This window comes from Rhinoraja longicauda, chromosome 2 (assembly GCF_053455715.1).
Source record: "Rhinoraja longicauda isolate Sanriku21f chromosome 2, sRhiLon1.1, whole genome shotgun sequence".
Classification (NCBI taxonomy): Eukaryota; Metazoa; Chordata; class Chondrichthyes; order Rajiformes; family Arhynchobatidae; genus Rhinoraja; species Rhinoraja longicauda.
Window position 1 is genome coordinate 27,958,288 of NC_135954.1, and position 19,475 is coordinate 27,977,762.

Consider the following 19,475-nt stretch of genomic DNA (forward strand, 5'->3'; position numbering starts at 1 on the left):
CACCATGTATTTATGCAAAAAGTTTTCCCTTAAATGTTAAAACAAAACTTGCGGAGGTGGATGTAATTGGTGAGCATTGTGCTTTTTTGGTTGGTGCTTCTTCCCACTAAATATCTCAAAGTTCCTGAAGCTTGTCGTCACATGTCGCTGCGCCTAACGGCAGCGGCTCGCTGGCAGCCTGTTTGTCTTTTTTCCTTTTTTGTTTGTGTGTTGGTGTTGGGATGGTTTTTGTTTTTGTTTTTAGCTGTGTATGTGTGGGGGGTGGGGTGGGGTGGGGTGGGGTGGGGGGTGGTGGGGTGGGGTGGGGGGTGGTGGGGTGGGGTGGGGGAAACCTTTCTTTTCTTAGGTCTCTTCCTCGGGGCGCGGCTCGGCCGCGGGGCCTTCCATCGCCCGCGGGGCCTTCTATCGCCCGGCACGGCTCGGCCACTGGATTTAACATCACCGGCGCGGCTCGGCCACGGGACCTAACAGTGCCCGGTGCGGCTCGGCCGCGGGGCCTTCCATCGCTCGGTGCGGCTCGGCCGCGGAACGGTTCAGCACCCGGGGCGGCTCGGCCACGGGGCCTTCCATCGCTCGGTACGGCTCGGCCACGGAACGGTTCAGCGCCCGGTGCGGCTCGGCCGCGGGGCCTTCCAGTGCTCGGTGCGGCTCGGCCGCGGGGCCTTCCATCGCCCGGTATGGCTCGGCCGCGGGGCCTTCCATCGCCCGGTATGGCTCGGCCGCGGGGCCTTCCATCGCCCGGCGCGGCTCGGCCACTGGACTTAACATCGCCGGCGCGGGGACTTCCATCCCCTTGCGGGGGCTGTGCGGGTCGGTCGCCTTGTTAGGTGTCGAGCTGCCTGTCCGTGGGGGGAAGAGAGTGGAAGTTTTGTTGCCTTCCATCACAGTGAGGGGGTGTTTGGAGTCACTGTGATGGATGTTTGTGTTGGGGTCGTGTGTCCTGTGTTCTTTTCTTTTTTGTTGTGTTCTGTGACTGCTGGAAATGTAATATCGTTCGGTATCTCTGTACCGAATGACAATAAAGCTCTGTATTGCAAAGGTCCAACTTCAAGACTTGCCAGCTGGTCACTATTAGGATGGTTTTATAATCTTTTAACTTGTTCCCAGCAAATTGGCACTTCAGTGATATGCCCTTTGATTTAGGTGTGAAAGAAGTTAAATGCTGATTGTGTAGGAAGGAACTGTAGATGCTGGGTTAAACCAAGGATAGTCACAAAAAGCTGGAGTAACTCGGCGGGTCAGACAGCATCTCTGGGGAAAAAGAAAATGCTGATTGTTTCTGGTTCAAGTGTGAGTTTTCTCAATGAGTACACAGAGCATTGCTCATTATGCCCAGGTGCCTGGTTAACTGTGAGAGTACAATTCAAACCTTCACCAACCTGCAGGAAAAAAATGTGTTGGGAAAACTCAGCGTTTCAGGAAGTGTTGAATTGAATTGAATACTTTATTGTTACATGTGACAAGCCACAGTGAAATTCTTTGCTTGCATTCCCCAAAGTAGGCATATAGGGCACTTACAAAGTTACAAAATATCCCGTGCCAGGCCCTCCTTAATTCTCCCCCCCTCCCCCCTCCTCACTGTGGTCCCCCCCGTCCTTTGTTCTTCCCTCCCTCCTTCATAGCGGTCCCCCCATGCCGGGTCCTCCTTTGTTCTTCCCCCCCCCCCCCTCCTCCGCCTCACAGTGGTTCCCCCTCGCCAGATCCTCCTTTGTTCTTCCCCATCACTCACGGTGGTCCCCCCATGCCGGGTTCTTCCCCCCACCTCAAGGTCCCCCCTCGCCGGTTCCTACTTTGTTCCCAGTGGCGCAATCTCCGAATCTGGTCAACGCAGGCACTGTCTGCGGGCTCTGTCGTCCCAGGCTCCATCGTCCCAGGCTTCAGCCGCGGGCTACATCGACCCACCAGGCTCCGTCCGACCCTGCATGTATTTATGGGGAGAGGAACAGAATTTGAACTCTCGAAGCAGTTCAACCTGAAACATTGACTCTAGATCTCTCTCCACGAATGCTGCATGTCCTGTTGAGTGTTGCCAGCATTGAAATCATTTTGGTTTTGGATTACAAAAGAGAAATCTGTCCTTTATATTTTTTCACATATACACATATTTAACTGAATCAATTAGTGGCCGACAGCCAAAACCCTTCACAAGAATTGAATGTCTACGGTCTTGATCCCTGGACCTCACTCATCAGATATTTGACTAATGGATCCATTTATTAGAAAATCTATAGATGCCCAAGACAATATTCTTCCACTTTAAAATTACATCACATGCAGTGAAAATTAACAATCATCGGCAGGGATCAATCATCTTCTGTCAGGAGATAGTATGAATCATCTGCTCTTTACAACATTCTTATATTAAAACTTTGTTTTTAATGACAATCAGTATAGACTTTCTTTGTGCTTATGTCTGTAACACCCATCCACCATATTGGGCTAAAATGAAATTGTGGGAGTGCCGCTCAGGGTACCTGCACGGTCTCCCCACCTCAGTGCGACCGTTGTGTGCGGTGGGCAATCATGGAGGTCATGAAGGTGATTTGCCTGATGAAGGGTCACTGGAACAATCAATCTGACAGCAGGGGAAGGTGGCCATACAACCACTGTGAAGGGGGACATTTCAGGATTGCCTGCTGGAAAACAAGGGACTTCATGTGCCTTTTGGAGATATTTTCAAAGGATTTAGTTGCACAGAACCTCATTTCAATCCCTGCAATGAAAAGCATGGTGCGCCACAAGATAAAAGGAAACATGTGGGTGACCTGGACAACATTGAAGCTGACAAAAATGGGACAGCCCGCTTTGAAATGGAAGACCGGCTGCTCCGCCTGGCAGGAAAGCATTCAATTGTTTGACGTGGTATGGTGGTTCACGAGAATGAAGATGACTTGGGCAAGGGTGGTAATGCAGAGAGTCTTGAATCAGGAAACTAAGGAACAGGTTTAGCTTGGGGTATAATCAGAATAGATGAAGATCCCAAATAAATATGTAGCAGAAATCCTAAAAAAAAAGAAATTGTGGAGGAACTCAGCGGGTCAGGCAGCATCCGTGGAGGGACAGATGATGTTTTGGGATGGGACGCTTTTTCAGTCCTGAGATGCTGCCTGACCTGCTGAGTTACTCCAGCATTTTGTGAAATAAATACCTTTGATTTGTATCAGCATCTGCAGTTATTTTCTTACACTTTTCAGACTGGAGATCAGTTCCAACCCAAAACATCATATTATGTCATATGTCCATTTCCCTTCACAGATGCTGCCTGATCCATTGAGTTTCTCCAGCAGTTTTTTCCCCCTAAGGATCTGTAATCTGGCACTGTGTTGGGCTACTTGTGACCATACTTGTTTCTCTCGTAACTCGATTAAATCATTACCAGCCAAACTATCCAGCACTGAGGATTTCACCGAGATTTCTCACCCTGTAGCATTACCCATTGTGATGTCTTGAGAGGTCGGGAGCTTTTCTCTTGAAGGTTGGGAGGTGTGGGTGCCGGAAATGAAGACAGAAAAGTTCTTGTTTTCAAACTTAAATTCCATATATTTAGTCTTTTCCAAAAACAGGTAAACTTAATTGTTTGCAGACAGGTACACAAAACCAAAACAGGTAGTTAAATCCAAACTGTAGCTTGCTGCCTTCTTACAAAATATAACTCAAACACTGCTTCTCTCCCTGTCTGTCTGCTCCAGTCGTTGTCTCTCTTTTTAAATACACTGCTTCCCTTCCCTTTTAGCTCTCTCACCGAGGCAATCAGCTCATCTGGTTCAGCTGGGCAGCAATCAGTGTCAGCAGCAATCAGTTTCAGCAGCAATCAGTGTCAGCAGCAATCAGTGTCAGCAGCAATCAGTGTCCGCAGCAATCAGTGTCAGCAGCAATCAGTGTCAGCAGCATTCAGTGTCAGCAGCAATCAGCGTCCGCAGCAATCAGTGTCAGCAGCAATCAGTGTCAGCAGCAATCAGTGTCAGCAGCAATCAGTGTCAGCAGCAATCAGTGTCAGCAGCAATCAGTGTCAGCAGGGCAGGCAGCCCTGCTGACTATGGGTTTTGTAGTCTTTTGCTGGCAGCCATGATGGTTTGTAGTCCTTGTTGCATCCACCGGGAGGAAATGTATCTCCCCTCTATGACTCTACCTCTCATGATATCACACCATACACATTTCAGACATTCACTAATAAGTGGAAAGCAGCATTCAGGATCATCAAGATGGAGTACAGTCACCTACCCCTGGACATTCAGCAACACCAAGTCCTCCTCCACCAATGTCTCAAAGGATTCCTTGGACCAAATGATGAACTAATGATTGAATGGCGGAGTAGACTTGATGGGCCGAATGGCCTAATTCCACTCCTACCACTTATGATCTTATGTCAATCTCAACTGAACCACCAGCTTGAAAAGGATGAGAAGAATAGTTTGGGTATCCCGTGATGAATGTCTCAGTTCTTGAGATTCCTAAGCCAGACCGTTATCTGCAGCCATAAATATTAAGGCATACACTCCACTTTTAGGGATGACTGCAGCTCCAACAAAACCTGACACCATCCAAGGCAAGGAGGCTTATAGATTGGCATCCACCTTAACTGTTCGTTCTCTCCAATACAGTGGCTGCAGTGTACTCTTTCAACAAAATGTACTGCAATTATTCATCCAGGTTCCACTGGTAATATTTACCAACCTGTGACTTCTACCATCAAGAAAGACAAAGGATACAGGCACGTGGGAACACTACCTGATGCAAGGTCCACTGCAAGTCACACACCAACTTAACTTGGAAATATATTCTTGCTCCCTCTAAATCCACTCATCAGCACTGAGAAGGTGACATTTTGGTGCGGCCTTATTAGGGCCCGATCCATTCCCTCCACAGATGCTGCCTGACTCGCTGAGCTCCTCTAGCAATTTGTGTTTTGCTCCAGAAGGTATAAATAGGGGAATTAAAGGTAACATTAGCAGAGCACTGCCCATTACGCCACAAATGTATGTGGTCTACCTTGAACAACAAGAATACAAGCCCAGCTTGAATGTCACATAGTTTCAACATAATGTTCAACAGCAGTCCTTGGTACATTGTAGCACATTGCACAAAGAAACGTGCTCAAAATCTCGTTGTAATTGTACAATGACAATAAAGGATATTGCATTATATTGTATTGTGTTATCACTGACCAGTTGAAATAATTTGATGCAAATACATGCAAAAACCCCATCAACAAAACTCACCTTCACAAGATATGCTTTCACCACGTGCTGATGATCTACAGTATTTTCATGATATTGATTGAGGGATAAACTTCTACCAGTAAACCAGGGATAGTTCTCCAGTCATCTCTGAGAGGTTGCCCAGGAACCTGAAGAAGCAAGTAGGGCCTCAGCTGGTTTTGTCTAAAGGACAACGTTTCTAACAATGAAGTAGTCTATCAGCTCTCAATTGAAGCATCCATCAGTTCCCTGGAGTGGGATTTGAACCCACAATCTTCTGACTCAGAGAGGAGTATACTACCAACTCAGCCACAGAGAGAGATATCCATAAATAACTCATGTTTCATGGTGCCATGGCATTGTTATTTGAACCAGCAGACATAATTCACACACCGTTTCTCTTCAAAGAATGCATCTTTGACACTGAAAAATTGCTTCTGTATTGAATTGGAATCCTTCAGTGAGAAAAGACTAGATATGAATGGGACAGAGGGAAGGTGAGTTGAAAACTCATCATGTGTGGCAGAAATCAGACCGGAGTTACAATCATTCCTGAGCCTTCTTGACATGCCATAGATTTACTTGCCACTTGGAATGGACACTGTTAGAAAATGTAAAGCATTAGAAATTACAAGATAATACTTCAGGTGGACCGTATCGATCAAAGAAAAGGGGAGAGTATTTCCTATGACCTGGACCCAATTCTCATTCTACTGAAGCATCAAAACCAGATTAGTAGGTCATTTGTTTCATTCCTATGAGAGAATCTTGCTGTTTTACATTTATAACTTACATAAACGTACTGCAATTCAAAATAACAAGTCAAAATAGCTCAATAATTTACATGTAGAACTCAATCTAATTTCGACAGAATGATAAGGCAGTGTATTGATTCATAAATATCACAAGTTGACTGATTCTCTGCTTTGAAAATGACTGAATTTCTTGCAAGAGAGAATAAAAGACAGGAACTATTGGTATTTCTAGCAACAGTAGCACTGTTTCTGGTTCATCAAAGCCTGTTAGCTTGATGTGCATAAAAGCACATCAAAAGACTTGCACCAAAAATATGGAAGTAGAATTTGCAGAATGCAGAGGAAGTTTGCTCACGTGCTCACAAAGGAGAGGTTAGCTGTGGTCAAAACTCTAAATATTTGTTCAATCACTTTAATTTAAATCAGATATTTTCAGCTTAAACAACATTATACAACAAGATGCATGAACAAATATATTTTGCTCTTGAGCGCAAATCAGTCCACATTTTGTGTTAATCCTCCTGTGCAAATTTCATGCACAAAATAACACGAAGGCCACTGTCAGCTGACACCAGGAATGAAATCACCAGGGCACCATATTTCAATAAAGTCAGCCAACAACATTTATAATCTGCACTCCCACAACTGACAGATTTCCTGGAGTTATTTCAGCACACAATCTTATCTCAGGGTTCAGGTGGCAATTCTAATACTTCTCTCGTGGTTTGTTATGCCACATAAACCCTTTATTTGAACCACAGCTTTGCAATCGCTGATAAGAATGCTTTATTTTTATTCATTATTTAGTGTTCATTGTTCTCCCCCTTCCTCGGTTTTTGTATTTGCATGGAATATTTTCCCTCTCTATGGGCTATATCAGAAAGACCAGAAATCAAGCACAGTATGTGTCCACGTGAGGCAGGCAGCAGGCAAAATTCAAGCTCCTGCTCATTGCAATGATTTCAGCAGTGCAGAATGCCATCTTCTCATCCGAGAATAAAGGCCCGGGAAGCATGTTTCTGGCCAGCATCAGTTTTGAACTAGTCTACACCCACTTAAAGTCAGGAAGGGTATCTTAAAGGGGACTTGCATGGTGAATGCAGGAGGTTATAGGACTCCATTCGTTGGTGAATTGTGGTTAATTAAAAAAATTCTTACACTAATGCAGCAGAAAGTGGGATATCGTGATTTCTGTTTCTACACCAGAGAGTTTGGTCCCAGTTTTGGAAAAGAGGAGAGATGCTCCATTGAGGGACACACTCAATGGCAGTGCGAGAGGATTGCTGTGGGATTCCTTGCCTGGAGAGTCATAGGTGGCGCCACCAGCATTGGCTGCCTTGCCAACAGTCTGTCTGTCCATTCGTTTTGTTATTTTTAGTATGTGTTAAAAAGTATGTTTTAGTGTTCCTTGGTTTGTTTTATATGGGGGGGGGGGGGGGTTGGGGGGGAGGTTGGGGGGAGTGGAAACTTCTTTTTCAATCTCTTACCTCAACGGAGATCCGATTTTTTCTCCATATCGTATCTCCGTCCCCACAGCTGCCTAACCTAAGTTGGTGACCTTTCCCGGTGACCGACCCGGCGCTCCAAGCGGGACTTTAACATCGCGGAGCTTGCGATCCCTTTGCCGGGGATCAAATCTCCAACAGTGGGGCCTGTGGACGTTAACATTGTGAATCCCGCGGTCTCTGGTAAGAAGAGGCCGACTCGAGAGCTCCAAGCCACGGAGAGAGTTTCAACCGCCCCGACGCAGGAGTTTCGATCACCCTGACGGGGGCTTCGATGGTCGGCTGCGGGGACTTTGATCACCCCAACTGTGGATGGTTTGACTGCCCCAACCGCGGGAGAACAAGAGGAAGCAGATTTAACTTTATTGCCTTCCATCACAGTGAGGAATGTGGAATCCACTGTGATAGATGTTTATGGTAACTTTTATGTGGTTGTGTGTCTTGTTGCTTTTCACTTAGTATGGCTGTATGGTAACTCAAATTTCACTGTACCTTAATTGGTACATGTGACAATAAACTGACCTGGAAACCCTTGAAACCTTGAGAATAATAGAGCAGAAAAACAGGCCCTTCGGCCCATCTCATTCAGACTGACCAAGTTGCCTTGCCGAGCTAGTCCCATTTGCCTGCACCTGCCCAAAATGCCTCTAAAAAAGACACAAAGTGCTGAAGTAACTCCGCAACTCCTTGGTTCCCTTCTCACCCAAACCACCCGTCCCAAGTACTTCATCTTGCAACCACAGGAGATGTGACATTTGTCCCAGTACCTCCTCTCTCACATCCATCCAGGGTCCCCAGCAGTCCCTCCAGGTGAGACAGAGGTTCATGTACACCTCCTCTAAACTCATCTACTACACTCAATGTGCCCAATGTGGCCTCATTTACATCGGTGAGAACAAGCATAGGCTCTGTTACTTTTTTGCTGAACACTGAATTCTCCAATTTTATTAACCTACGAATGACCCAATTTTTTTCTCCTACTTTCCCTCTCTTCTCTCTGCCCCACCTGGATTCACACCCATTTCACCCCTTCCCCATCCCTCAGTCCCCTTCCATCTATATTCCTTCCTCTGAATTCACAACTTTCACCTCTTCGATCCTTATTTCACACTTTTTTTCTTTTCATCTCTGGCCTTTTTCCAACCATCTGCCTATCAAAACCTATCTTACCTGAACCTACCTACCACTTCTCAGGCTTTATCCTGCCCACATTTCTCTTCCAGCTTTCTCTCCCCCACCACCACCACAATCAGTCTAAAGAAGGGTTCTGCCCCGAAATATTGTCTATCCATGTTCTCCAGAGATGCTGCCTGACCCACTGAGTTACTCCAGCACTTTGTGGTTTTCCTTGTAAACCAGCATCTGCATTTCCTTGTATCTCCATATTCCTCCAAACCCTTCCTACCCATGTACCTGTTCAAGTGTCATTTGAATGTCATAATTGTACCCAGCAAAAGCTACAACAATGTCTATCAATGAGGGGAGGGTAGTAGATGTGATTTACATAGGCTTTGGTAATGCCTTTGACACGGTCCCACATGGAAGACTGGTTCAAAAGGTTACGGTCCATGAGATTCAGGACAAAGTGGCAAATGGGATTAAAAATTGGCTTGGCAATAGGAGAGTGAGGGTGATGGTTGAGGTTTGTTTTTGCATTCAGTAATGCAAGGCTTGTTTGTAATCTATGTGATTAACTTAGATGTGGATCATGAATGATATGAGGATTGGTAGAGTTGTTGAAAATGTGGAAGCTAGACTCAGGTGCAGAGAATTTTGCTGAAATGGGCTGGAAAATGGCAGATGGATTTTAATCCAGACAAGTGTGAGGTCATACATTTTGGAAGCACTAATGAGGCGACGACGTTTACTATGAATCGTAGGTTCCCAGGGAGTATTAAGGAATGGAGGCATCTTAGATTACAAGTCCAGAGATTCTGGAAGGTGGCAATGCAGGCAGGCAATGTCGCAATGATGGCATGTGGGATACTGGCCTTCATTTGTCGAGACACTGAAGCCATAAATAATTTAGAGATACAGCTTGGAAACAGGCCTTCTGGCTCACTGAGTCCATGCCGACGATTAATCAGCTGTTCACACTTGTTCCATGTTATCTCACTTTCCCATCCAGTCCCTACACCCTAGTGGCAATTTACAGAGGCCAATTAACCACATGGCTTTGGGAAGTTGGATCTAACCTGAGCACCTGGGTGAAATGTACACAGTCACAGGAAGAATGGGCAAATGCCACACAGACAGCCTCCAAAGTCAGGATCTAACCAGGGCCTCTGGCGCTGTGAGGCAGCAGCTTTACCAGTTGTGCCACTGTGCAGCCACACATAGGGAGGTTATGCCTCAATTTTATAAAACTTCTGTAGACCTCAGCTGGAGTCTGGTCACAAAGATATATGAAGGATGTGATAGTGCTGGAGGAAACTCACCAGGACATTGCCTGAGATAGAATAGGTTAGTTATGAGTAGAGACAGAGTAACTCGGTCTTTTGTCCCTGAATTGGAGATAGTTAAGAAGGGGCATGATTGAGTGGTATAAAGTGATGAGGGATTTAGATATTGTAGAGTGGATAAAACCTTTCCTCTGCCAAAGACAGATAAAGTTAAAGGACATGGGTTTAAGAGGAAGAAACTCAGAGGGGATAGTAGGGGGATCTTCTCTACCCAGATAGTGATAAGTACCTGGAATGTGCATTGTCAGGACAAGTGGTTGAAGCTGCATAGCTGACAGCATTTAAGAAGTATATAGTTGAACACTTGGATTACTTAGACATAAAGATCTATGGATCAAATAGTGGGCAATGTGGTTAATATGGTCTTGTGCCCACTGGTCAGCATGTATAAGTCGGGGTAAATGGCCTGTTTCCATGCTGTACATTTATATGATTTTACTTTACCAAGCCTACTCTCTAATTGTGCTTATGTTCAGTTGAGCGGAAAGAAACTGGCCTGAAGTTTGACTGGAAGTAAATGAACAGAAGCTGCACAGGGAGTTGTTTGAGCAATGACCCTGTAAATAATTCAAGTATAATGGTTTGACAAATAATTGAAGATTCTACCATGGTGCCTCTGGTGAGATCATTAAATTGTTCTCAGCACTGTAGTCATATGGTTGGAACTAATCTCCTCCAGTCACCTTTTCAATTAGATCCCTCCGTTGTCTTCTGAGTTGCAGTTGGAGTGCTCAATGCATTACAGTTCTCCTGCCTGCATCAGGATCTCCACACTGACATCAGATAAAGTATGTAGCCAATTAATCTTTTGAGAATATTTCCTGCCATCTGCAGCCAGTGTGTGTCTTCTCTAGAAGAGCTGCTGGATAATTTTAAATGGCGGAATGAACATCTGATGTGCCACCCTTAAAATATTATGCAAATAATAAGCAATGCCAGTTGCATTAACATGCCTCAGTGATATAAATTGTTAGTACTGTTAATGCAGCCTCTATAATGATGTGAATAAGTATGTATGATATGTGTAGGAAGGAACTGCAAATGCTGGCTAAAACCAAAGATAGACACAAGATGCTGGAGTAACTCAGCGGGACAGGCAGCATCTCTGAAGGGGAATGGGTGACATTTCGGGTCGAGACCCTTCTTCGGACTGAATTTAGACTGATAACTGAAGTGTGATATGTGATCTATCTCTAAATTCTTATTTTGAAAGCCAATCCAATTGCTAAGACTTCAGATTTGAATCTATATATTAAAACTCGTTTGTTTGTTTGTTTGTTTGCTCCTGGACTACAGCCTAAACGGTACACGATAGTGCGGCAATTTTAATAATAATAATAATAATAATGCATTACATTTATATAGCGCTTTTCAAACACTCAAAGACGCTTTACAGGGATTACTAGAACATAGAGAAGTAAATAAATAGATAAATAAGTAAACGAATAGAAAAAGGAGACAGAAGAAAAAGGAGACAAAATTTTAGGCCCACCTTACTCACCGTGGTCCCTTTGATGCTAATGGAAGAAGTTTCATTGAAATCGGTGTTATATTTTTAAAGTTATGCACATTTTAAAGTTTAAATCTAATTCCTAGGGAGGGAGGGGGTGGAGGGAGGGGGGAGGGTAAGGGGGGTTGAGGGGGATGGAGTGGGGGGAGGGGAAGGGGGAGGGGGGAGGGGGAGGGGAGGAGGGGAGGGGGAGGGGAGGAGGGAAGGGAGGAGGGAGGAAGGGGAGTGGGAGGAGGGGGAGGGAGGAGGGGAGTGGGAGGAGGGGGAGGGGGGAGGGGGAGGGGGGAGGGGGAGGGGGGAGGGGGGAGGGAGGAGGGGGAGGGAGGAGGGGGAGAGGGGGGGAGGGGGAGAGGGATGGGGTGGGGGGGAGGAGAGGAGAGGGTGCTGCACCAATGCAAGAAAGGTTTGGGCCCAACGGGTCCACTTAGTCTAGTTTATACTAATTTGTCTTCTTATATAACAACTATAAAATACTTAAAGTATTAATCCTTTATCCAGTACTCAAGAAGTCTGCAAAGTAATAAAAAGTGTCTTGACATAGAAGTTTCAAGGGCCCCATTTTGATTACATGTACAGCTGGACTAGATCATTTGCCCAACCTAGCCCACAGCCAGAAACTGCCTTGCAGAGAAAGGCTCGACTTTCAACGACTATAGCTGCTAACTTATTAAAAAGACAGATAATGTTATTATGCATAATAATAGTAATTCATGCAGGCAAGGAAACAATATGATCAGAACTGCATCAATTTTAAGCAGGGAATTGTTGTCATAGTTACCAAGGGTCCCCCGCTCTATCCTTGTAGAGTTGCATTAGTTAAATCCTCCCCGGCTCAATTTAATCCAACCTTTCAAAACAGACTGGAGTCCTCCCAAGCCTCAAAGATAAAAGAAAAATAAATTCCTTCAAGCTTCAATGAGAGAAAGTTAAAAATCTCCTTTAAATCCGCAAGCCTTGCTTTAGCAAAGGTTTAGTTCTTTCAATAAGCTTTAATAAACCTGATGCCAGGACCAGCAATCAACATAAACTACCTTGACATTGCAGAGCTGTCCACAGAAATATTATGCCCCATTGTCTTTATTAGCCAAAGATTTCTTGTCGGGTTTCTTGTCGGGTTTTTTTTTGCTTAATCTTCAGTAAATGTTTTTGTAAAATAAGCCAACAGGAAGGAAAAATACACAAAGTGCTGGTGTAACTCAGCAGGTTAGGTAGCAACGGTGGAGAACATGGATGGGCAAGGTTTCAGGTCGGGGCCCTTCTTCAGACGGATCCACTTCTGAGCATATGGTCTCTGCTTATCCACATTTCAGTATACCGGTTATTCTTAGGCATTTTGCGCTGGGAGGCACAGCAGTGCAGGTGGTAAAATGCCTACCACACAGTATCAGGCATTTACTAGGTTAATTCCCGGAATGGCGGGACTGTCACATGTTGAAAGACTGGAGCGACTAGGCTTGTATACACTGGAATTTAGAAGGATGAGAGGAGATCTTATCGAAACGTATAAGATTATTAAGGGGTTGGACACGTTAGAGGCAGGAAACATGTTCCCAATGTTGGGGGAGTCCAGAACAAGGGGCCACAGTTTAAGAATAAGGGGTAGGCCATTTAGAACTGAGATGAGGAAAAACTTTTTCAGTCAGAGAGTTGTGAATCTGTGGAATTCTCTGCCTCAGAAGGCAGTGGAGGCCAATTCTCTGAATGCATTCAAGAGAGAGCTAGATAGAGCTCTTAAGGATAGCGGAGTCAGGGGGTATGGGGAGAAGGCAGGAACGGGTTACTGAATGAGAATGATCAGCCATGATCACATTGAATGGCGGTGCTGGCTCGAAGGGCTGAATGGCCTCCTCCTGCACCTATTGTCTATTGTCAGAGACCCAGGTTCGATCTTGACCTCAGGTGCTGTCTGTGTGGAATTTACACATTCTCCCTGGGACCACAAGGGTTTCCTCTGGGTGTTCCAGGTCCCAACCGCATCCCAAAGATATGCAGGTTTTTAGATTGTTTGGCCTCTGTGAAATTGCCCCAATTGTACAGGAGGTGGATGAGAAAGTAGATAAAGTGTGAACGAGTTATTGATGGTTAGTGCAGACTCAGTAGGCCGAAGGACCTGTTTCCATGTTATAATAATAATAATTTGTATTTGTCATATGTAGGTTGGCACAGGGTCAACGATACAATGAATTGTATTTGACAAGACAACGGGCCACCTCAGCAGTAATATTCCAAGGATAAATAAGATAAAAATGACATTAATAAGGTAAAAAGACAATATTAAAATAATCAACATATATGATGTGAAATGTGTTTATGAGTTCAGAAGCCTGATGGCCTGATGGTAGAAACTGTTCTTAAGTCTGGTGGTACGCACAGCCATACTCCTGTATTGTCTGCCTGACGGTAACAAGGAGAACAGCCTGAGTGCTGGGTGGCTGTGGTCCTTGATGATGCTGCGTGCCTTCCGCAGGCACCGCCGGTAGAAAATGTCCTGAATGGCCGGGAGACAGTTGCCAGTGATGTGCTGTGCCCTCTTCACCACTCTCTGTAGTGATTTGTGGCTGTGGGCAGAACAGTTCCCGTACCAGACTGTAATGCAGCCTGTCAGCAGGCTCTCGATGGTGCATCTGTAGAAGTTTGTGAGGATGCTGGCGTTCATGCCAAACGTCCTCAGTCTTCTCAGGAAAAAGAGCCGCTGATGGGCCTTCTTTGTTATTGTGTCCGTGTGCAGTGTCCAAGAAAGGTCCTCAGTGATGTGCACACCGAGGAACTTAAAGCTGCTGACCCTTTCAACCTCAGCATCACCGATGTGGATGGGGAATTGTCCACTCTCCCGCTGTCTCCTGTAGTCCACGATCATCTCCTTAGTTTTGCTGACATTGAGAGAGAGGTTATTTTCCTAGCACCAGCTGTTTAGTGCCTTTACCTCCTCTCTGTAGGCCGTCTCATTGTTGTCTGTGATGAGGCCCAAGATGGACATGTCGTCAGCAAACTTTAGGATGATGTTTGAGCTGTGCTTAGCATTACAGTCGTGCGTGAACAGGGAGTACAGGAAAGGACTGCACGGTGGCGCAGCGGTAGAGTTGCTGCCTTACAGCGAATGCAGCGCCGGAGACTCAGGTTCGATCCTGACTACGGGCGCCGTTTGTACGGAGTTTGTACGTTCTCCCCGTGACCTGCGTGGGTTTTCTCCGAGATCTTCGGTTTCCTCCCACACTCCAAAGACGTACAGGTATGTAGGTTAATTGACTGGGTAAATGTGAAAATTGTCCCTAGTGTGTGTAGGATAGTGTTAATGTGCGGGAATCGCTGGGCGGCGCGGACTCGGTTGGCCAATGAGCCTGTTTCCACGCTGGATCTCTAAATCTAAGGACTGAGCACACAGCCCTGTGGTGTGCCTGTGTTGAGGATCAGTGAGGAAGAGGTGTAGCTGCCAATTCTCACCACCTGGGGCCTGCCCGTCAGGAAATCGAATATCCATCCGCAGATAGAGGTCTCCAGTCCAAGATCAAGGAGCTTGGGGACGAGGTTTGAGGGAATAATAGTGTTGAATGTCGAGCTGCAGTCAATAAAGAGCATTCTCACATATGTATTTCCTTTGTCCAGGTGGGTGAGCGCAGTATGTATTGCCATGGCGATGGCATCGTCCGTGGCCCTGTTTGGTCTATATGCAAACTGAAGAGGGTCCAAGGTGTCAGGGAAAGAGGAGCAGATGTGAGTTTTGACTAGTTGCTCGTAGCACTTTATGTTGTACCTCTATACTAAATTCTGAGAATTATAAGATCCAGGATCTCTGGGTTAGTTATAATAATAATAATAATAATAATAATAATAATAATAATAATAATAATAATAATAATAATAATAATAATAATAATAATAATAATAATAATAATAATAATAATAATAATAATAATAATAATAATATATTCCTTTATTCGTCCCACACCGGGGAAATTTACAGTGTTACAGCAGCAAAGTGGATAGCAAGAGAGCAAGAGATCATTCATTATAAATAAAAGTTACATAAATTGTCATCAGTATTCTGTGTGTTCTTAGCTGTTCTTGTTGACTCGTCTGCTGGGAGCAGTGCTGGTTGTGCACTCTCACAGCAGCGGGAAGGAAGGACCTCCTATGTCTCTCCTTCACGCACTTGGGGTGAAGGAGTCTGTCACTGAAGGAGCTACTCAGTGCAGTGACAGTGTCCTGCATGGGGTGGGAGTCGTTGTCCAGCAGCGATGTTAGCTTTGCCATCATCCTCCTCTCTCCCACCACCTGCACTGTCGAGGGGGCAACCCAGGACAGAGCTGGCCTTCCTGACCAGCTTGTCGAGTCTCTTCCCTTCCGCCGCTGAGATGCTGCTGCTCCAGCAGACCACTCCATAGAAAATGGCCGATGCAACCACCGTGTTGTAGAAGGTCCTTAGGAGTGCCCCCTGAGTCTCCTTAGCAGATAAAGTCTGCTCTGGCCCTTTCTGTATAGCACATCGGTGTTTTCAGTCCAGTCCAGTTTATTGTTGAGGTAGACACCCAGGTACTTATATTCAATACACTTTGCCTTTAAAATCTGAGAAATTATTTAAGGCATTCTTGTATGATCCACTCACATGGATCAACTATATTCTCCATGGCTGCTAACTTATTAAAAAGACAGATAATGCCATATGAACATCATCATTTATGCAGACAAGAAGGCAACATTCCCTTGTCATGCATCTATACACTGTAAATGGATTGATTGTAATCATGTATTGTTTTTCTGCTGACTGGTTAGCACGCAACAAAAAAGCTTTTCACTGTACCTCGGTACACGTGACAATAAACTAAACTAAACATGGTCAGAGGTGCATCATTTTTGTGCCACTATCACACAGCACACATTCTAACCTTCTATCTCACATGTGACGTTACCATTTTGCATCTCTTAACAAAATGGCTAGGTTAGGATGACTTAAGCTGGCTTCATAAAGTACAAATTCTCCTCTAGAAAGGAATCAAAGTAAACAGAAGGTGATGTTCTGTTGCTAGGGCCAGCAGGCACCTTATCAAATTTGAAAAGCAGTCAGCCAGTTGATTAATGCAAGCTGCTACAACCACAAGGGCAAGGACAAAGAGGATAAGGAGCTGCACTGTTTAACACTGCAGCACAAGCTGGCCGCAACACAGATCAGGCCCTGTCTCTGGGTGGCAATGCACCAATTCAACCTATCCTGTTACCTGCAACATGTCTGAAAATATCAGCGGTTTGGATATTTCTCTCTGACCTTTGCTTGGAATTCAACCTGAGCTGTGAGACCAGAAGCCTGCCCTTCCTATTGATTGGAAGACATCACCTAGATATAAACAGGGAGCAAACCTTCAAAATCAATGGTGGACTTGGCCCGGTAGACTTTTTTCCAAAGAGTGCAAGTAACCTCTGTGGAAAAGGGGATTAACATTTGCTTGCAATGATTGTGCATTGGAAACACATGGGTTCATGCACTGCTTCTACAAATACATTATCAATTGATGGTGGTTATTGTAAGTCTTTAGGCTGAGATGATTGAGTTCCAATACCCATAACTATTTTCCTTTGTGTGAGGTGTTGTTCCATCCGTTTCTTTATCAGGGCTTTTTGTTGCCATATTCATTCAAGAGCTGTCTTGAACTCAAGGGCAGTCACTCTCAATTCACCTCTAACATTCAGCTCTTTTGCCTATACTTCAACCAGAGTTGTCATGAAATCAAGAATCAAGGGGTTCTGGCACAAGCCGACTTGGGCAAGAGTGGGAGACCGATTTCACAGTCATTGACGGTTTTCTGTGTGAAAAATCAGGCCTCTCAAATTTGATAGAGTTTTTGAAGAGATCACCAAGAGGACTGACAAGAGCAGGATGGCGGACATTGTCTAAATGGACTTTGACAAGGTCTTTGACAATGGCAAGTCAGTCTGGAAGGTTAGATTACAGAGTGAGATTGACAATTCTTTTTCAAAATTGGCTTGGTGGATAGAGTCAGAGGGTGGCAGTAGAGTGTTGCTTTTATGATTGGAAGCCTGGGACCAGTGAAATACCACGGAGATCTGCACCGGATGCACTGTTGTTTGCCGTCAATCTTAATGATTTGGATGAATATGTAGTTTACGTGGTCAGTAAATTTGAGAATGAGATCAAAATTGGTGGTGTAGTAGAAAGTGAAAAAGGCTAGAAAACAAAAAACTGCAGATGCTGGTTTACAAAAATGACACAAAGTGCAGGTCAGGCAGCATCTCTGGAGAACATAGACAGGTGACGTTTCGGGTCAAGACCCTTCTTCCGAAGGCTACCTAAATTTACAAAAGGGTTTCAATGAATTAGGAAAGTGGGCCAAGTAATGGCATATGGAATTTAACTTTGATAAGTGTGCGGTAATTCATTTTGATAAATCAAAACTTGGCAGGATTTAAACAGTAAATGGTAGGGCCCTGGTGAATATTGTGGAGCAGAGAGACCTAGGGATACAGGTACACAATTCCCTGAAAGTGGCAACCCAGGTAGGTAGGATGAGATAGAAAGCATTTGACACACTTGCTTGTAGTTGAGGTGAGGTGTCATGCTACAAGTGTCCAAGACATTGGTGAGACCATATTTGGAATATTGTGTGCAGTTCTGGTTTCTCTGCTATAGGAAGGATGTCAATAAGTCGGAAAGGGTGGAGAAAAACATCACCAGATTGTTACCAGGACTTGAGGTATATGGAGAAGCTAAATTGGTTGGGACTTCTTTCCCTGGTGCATAGGAGATTGAGGGGTGAATTTTCAGGAGTACAAAAAAATCGTGGGAGGCGTAGATAATGTGAAAGTTTATAACCTTTTTTCTCAGGGTAGAGGAGTGCCAGAACTAGAAGGCATAGGTTTTAGGTGAGAGGGGATAAATTTAAAAGAAACCTGAGGGGCAATCTGTTCACGCAGAGGGTGGTACATACAAGGATTGAGCTGCCAGAGGAATCTGTAGAGACGGATTCACACATTTGGACATGTACATGAATTAGAAATGTTTACACAAATATGGGCCAAATATAAGCACATGGGACTAGGTTGGCTAGACATTGAAGTTGGCAAGGATGAGTTGGGCCAAAGGGCCTGTTCCCTGGAGTATAGCTCTAATTATCCAAATTGGATCTGACCAGCTTTTTGTGAACTAGAATGTACCTGTGCAATTCTCCCCACTAATGGCCTGGTGTCAGTGTTCTTACTGCACTGGCTAATAGCTTGGTTAAAGGTGCAGTTATTCTTACAGCACATCACCAGTACTGTAGCCAGGATGTTGCTTGGATCCGTGGCTAACACTGTATCCTTTGCTGTCAGCCATTTATAGACTGAATTGGCTAAAGACATGGCATTGTGCTTTGGTGAAGCCAAGGTGAATCATTTATGCGCCGGTTCTGGTGGACATGATTGCAAGCACTTTAGCCTTGCCTTTGGAACTCACATGTTATGTAAAACATAGAACAGTACAGCACAGGAATGGGCCCTTCAGACCACAATGTAGGGGCTGAACACAATGCCAAGCTAAACTGATCTCATCTGCCTGCACATGATCCATATCCCTCTATTTCTTGCATTTCCATGTGACTATCTAAAAGCCCTACATCTGCCTCCACCACCACCACCCCTCACAATCATTCCAGGCCCTCACCACTCTCTTTGTTAAAAACTTGCCACGCACATCTCCATTAAACTTTCCCCCTCACCTTATACCTATGCCCTCTAGTGTTCATCATCATCATCATCATATACATACAGCCGGAAACAGGCCTTTTCGGCACACCAAGTCCATGCCGCCCAGCGATCCCCGTACATTAACACTATCCTACACCCACTAGGGACAATTTTTACATTTACCCAGCCAATTAACCTACATACCTGTACGTCTTTGGAGTGTGGGAGGAAACCGAAGATCTCGGAGAAAACCCATGCAGGTCACGGGGAGAACGTACAAACTCCTTACAGTGCAGCACCCGTAGTCAGGATCGAACCTGAGTCTCCGGCGCTGCATTCGCTGTAAAGCAGCAACTCTACCGCTGCGCTAC

At 45.0% G+C, this 19,475-nt stretch overlaps 1 long non-coding RNA gene and 1 pseudogene across 1 annotated transcript in view; one reads left to right on the forward strand and one right to left on the reverse strand.

Moving 5' to 3' along the window:
• Positions 1–1,790: 1,790 nt before the first annotated feature.
• The window catches only part of LOC144603032 (uncharacterized), a 161,215-nt gene continuing 143,530 nt past the window's right edge, over positions 1,791–19,475 (reverse strand). The window contains exon 4 of the long non-coding RNA XR_013548522.1: positions 1,791–1,918. This is a non-coding gene — a long non-coding RNA (uncharacterized LOC144603032). The remainder of the gene's footprint in view (positions 1,919–19,475) is intronic.
• On the forward strand, positions 2,524–2,987 carry LOC144609195 (superoxide dismutase [Cu-Zn] pseudogene; annotated as a pseudogene).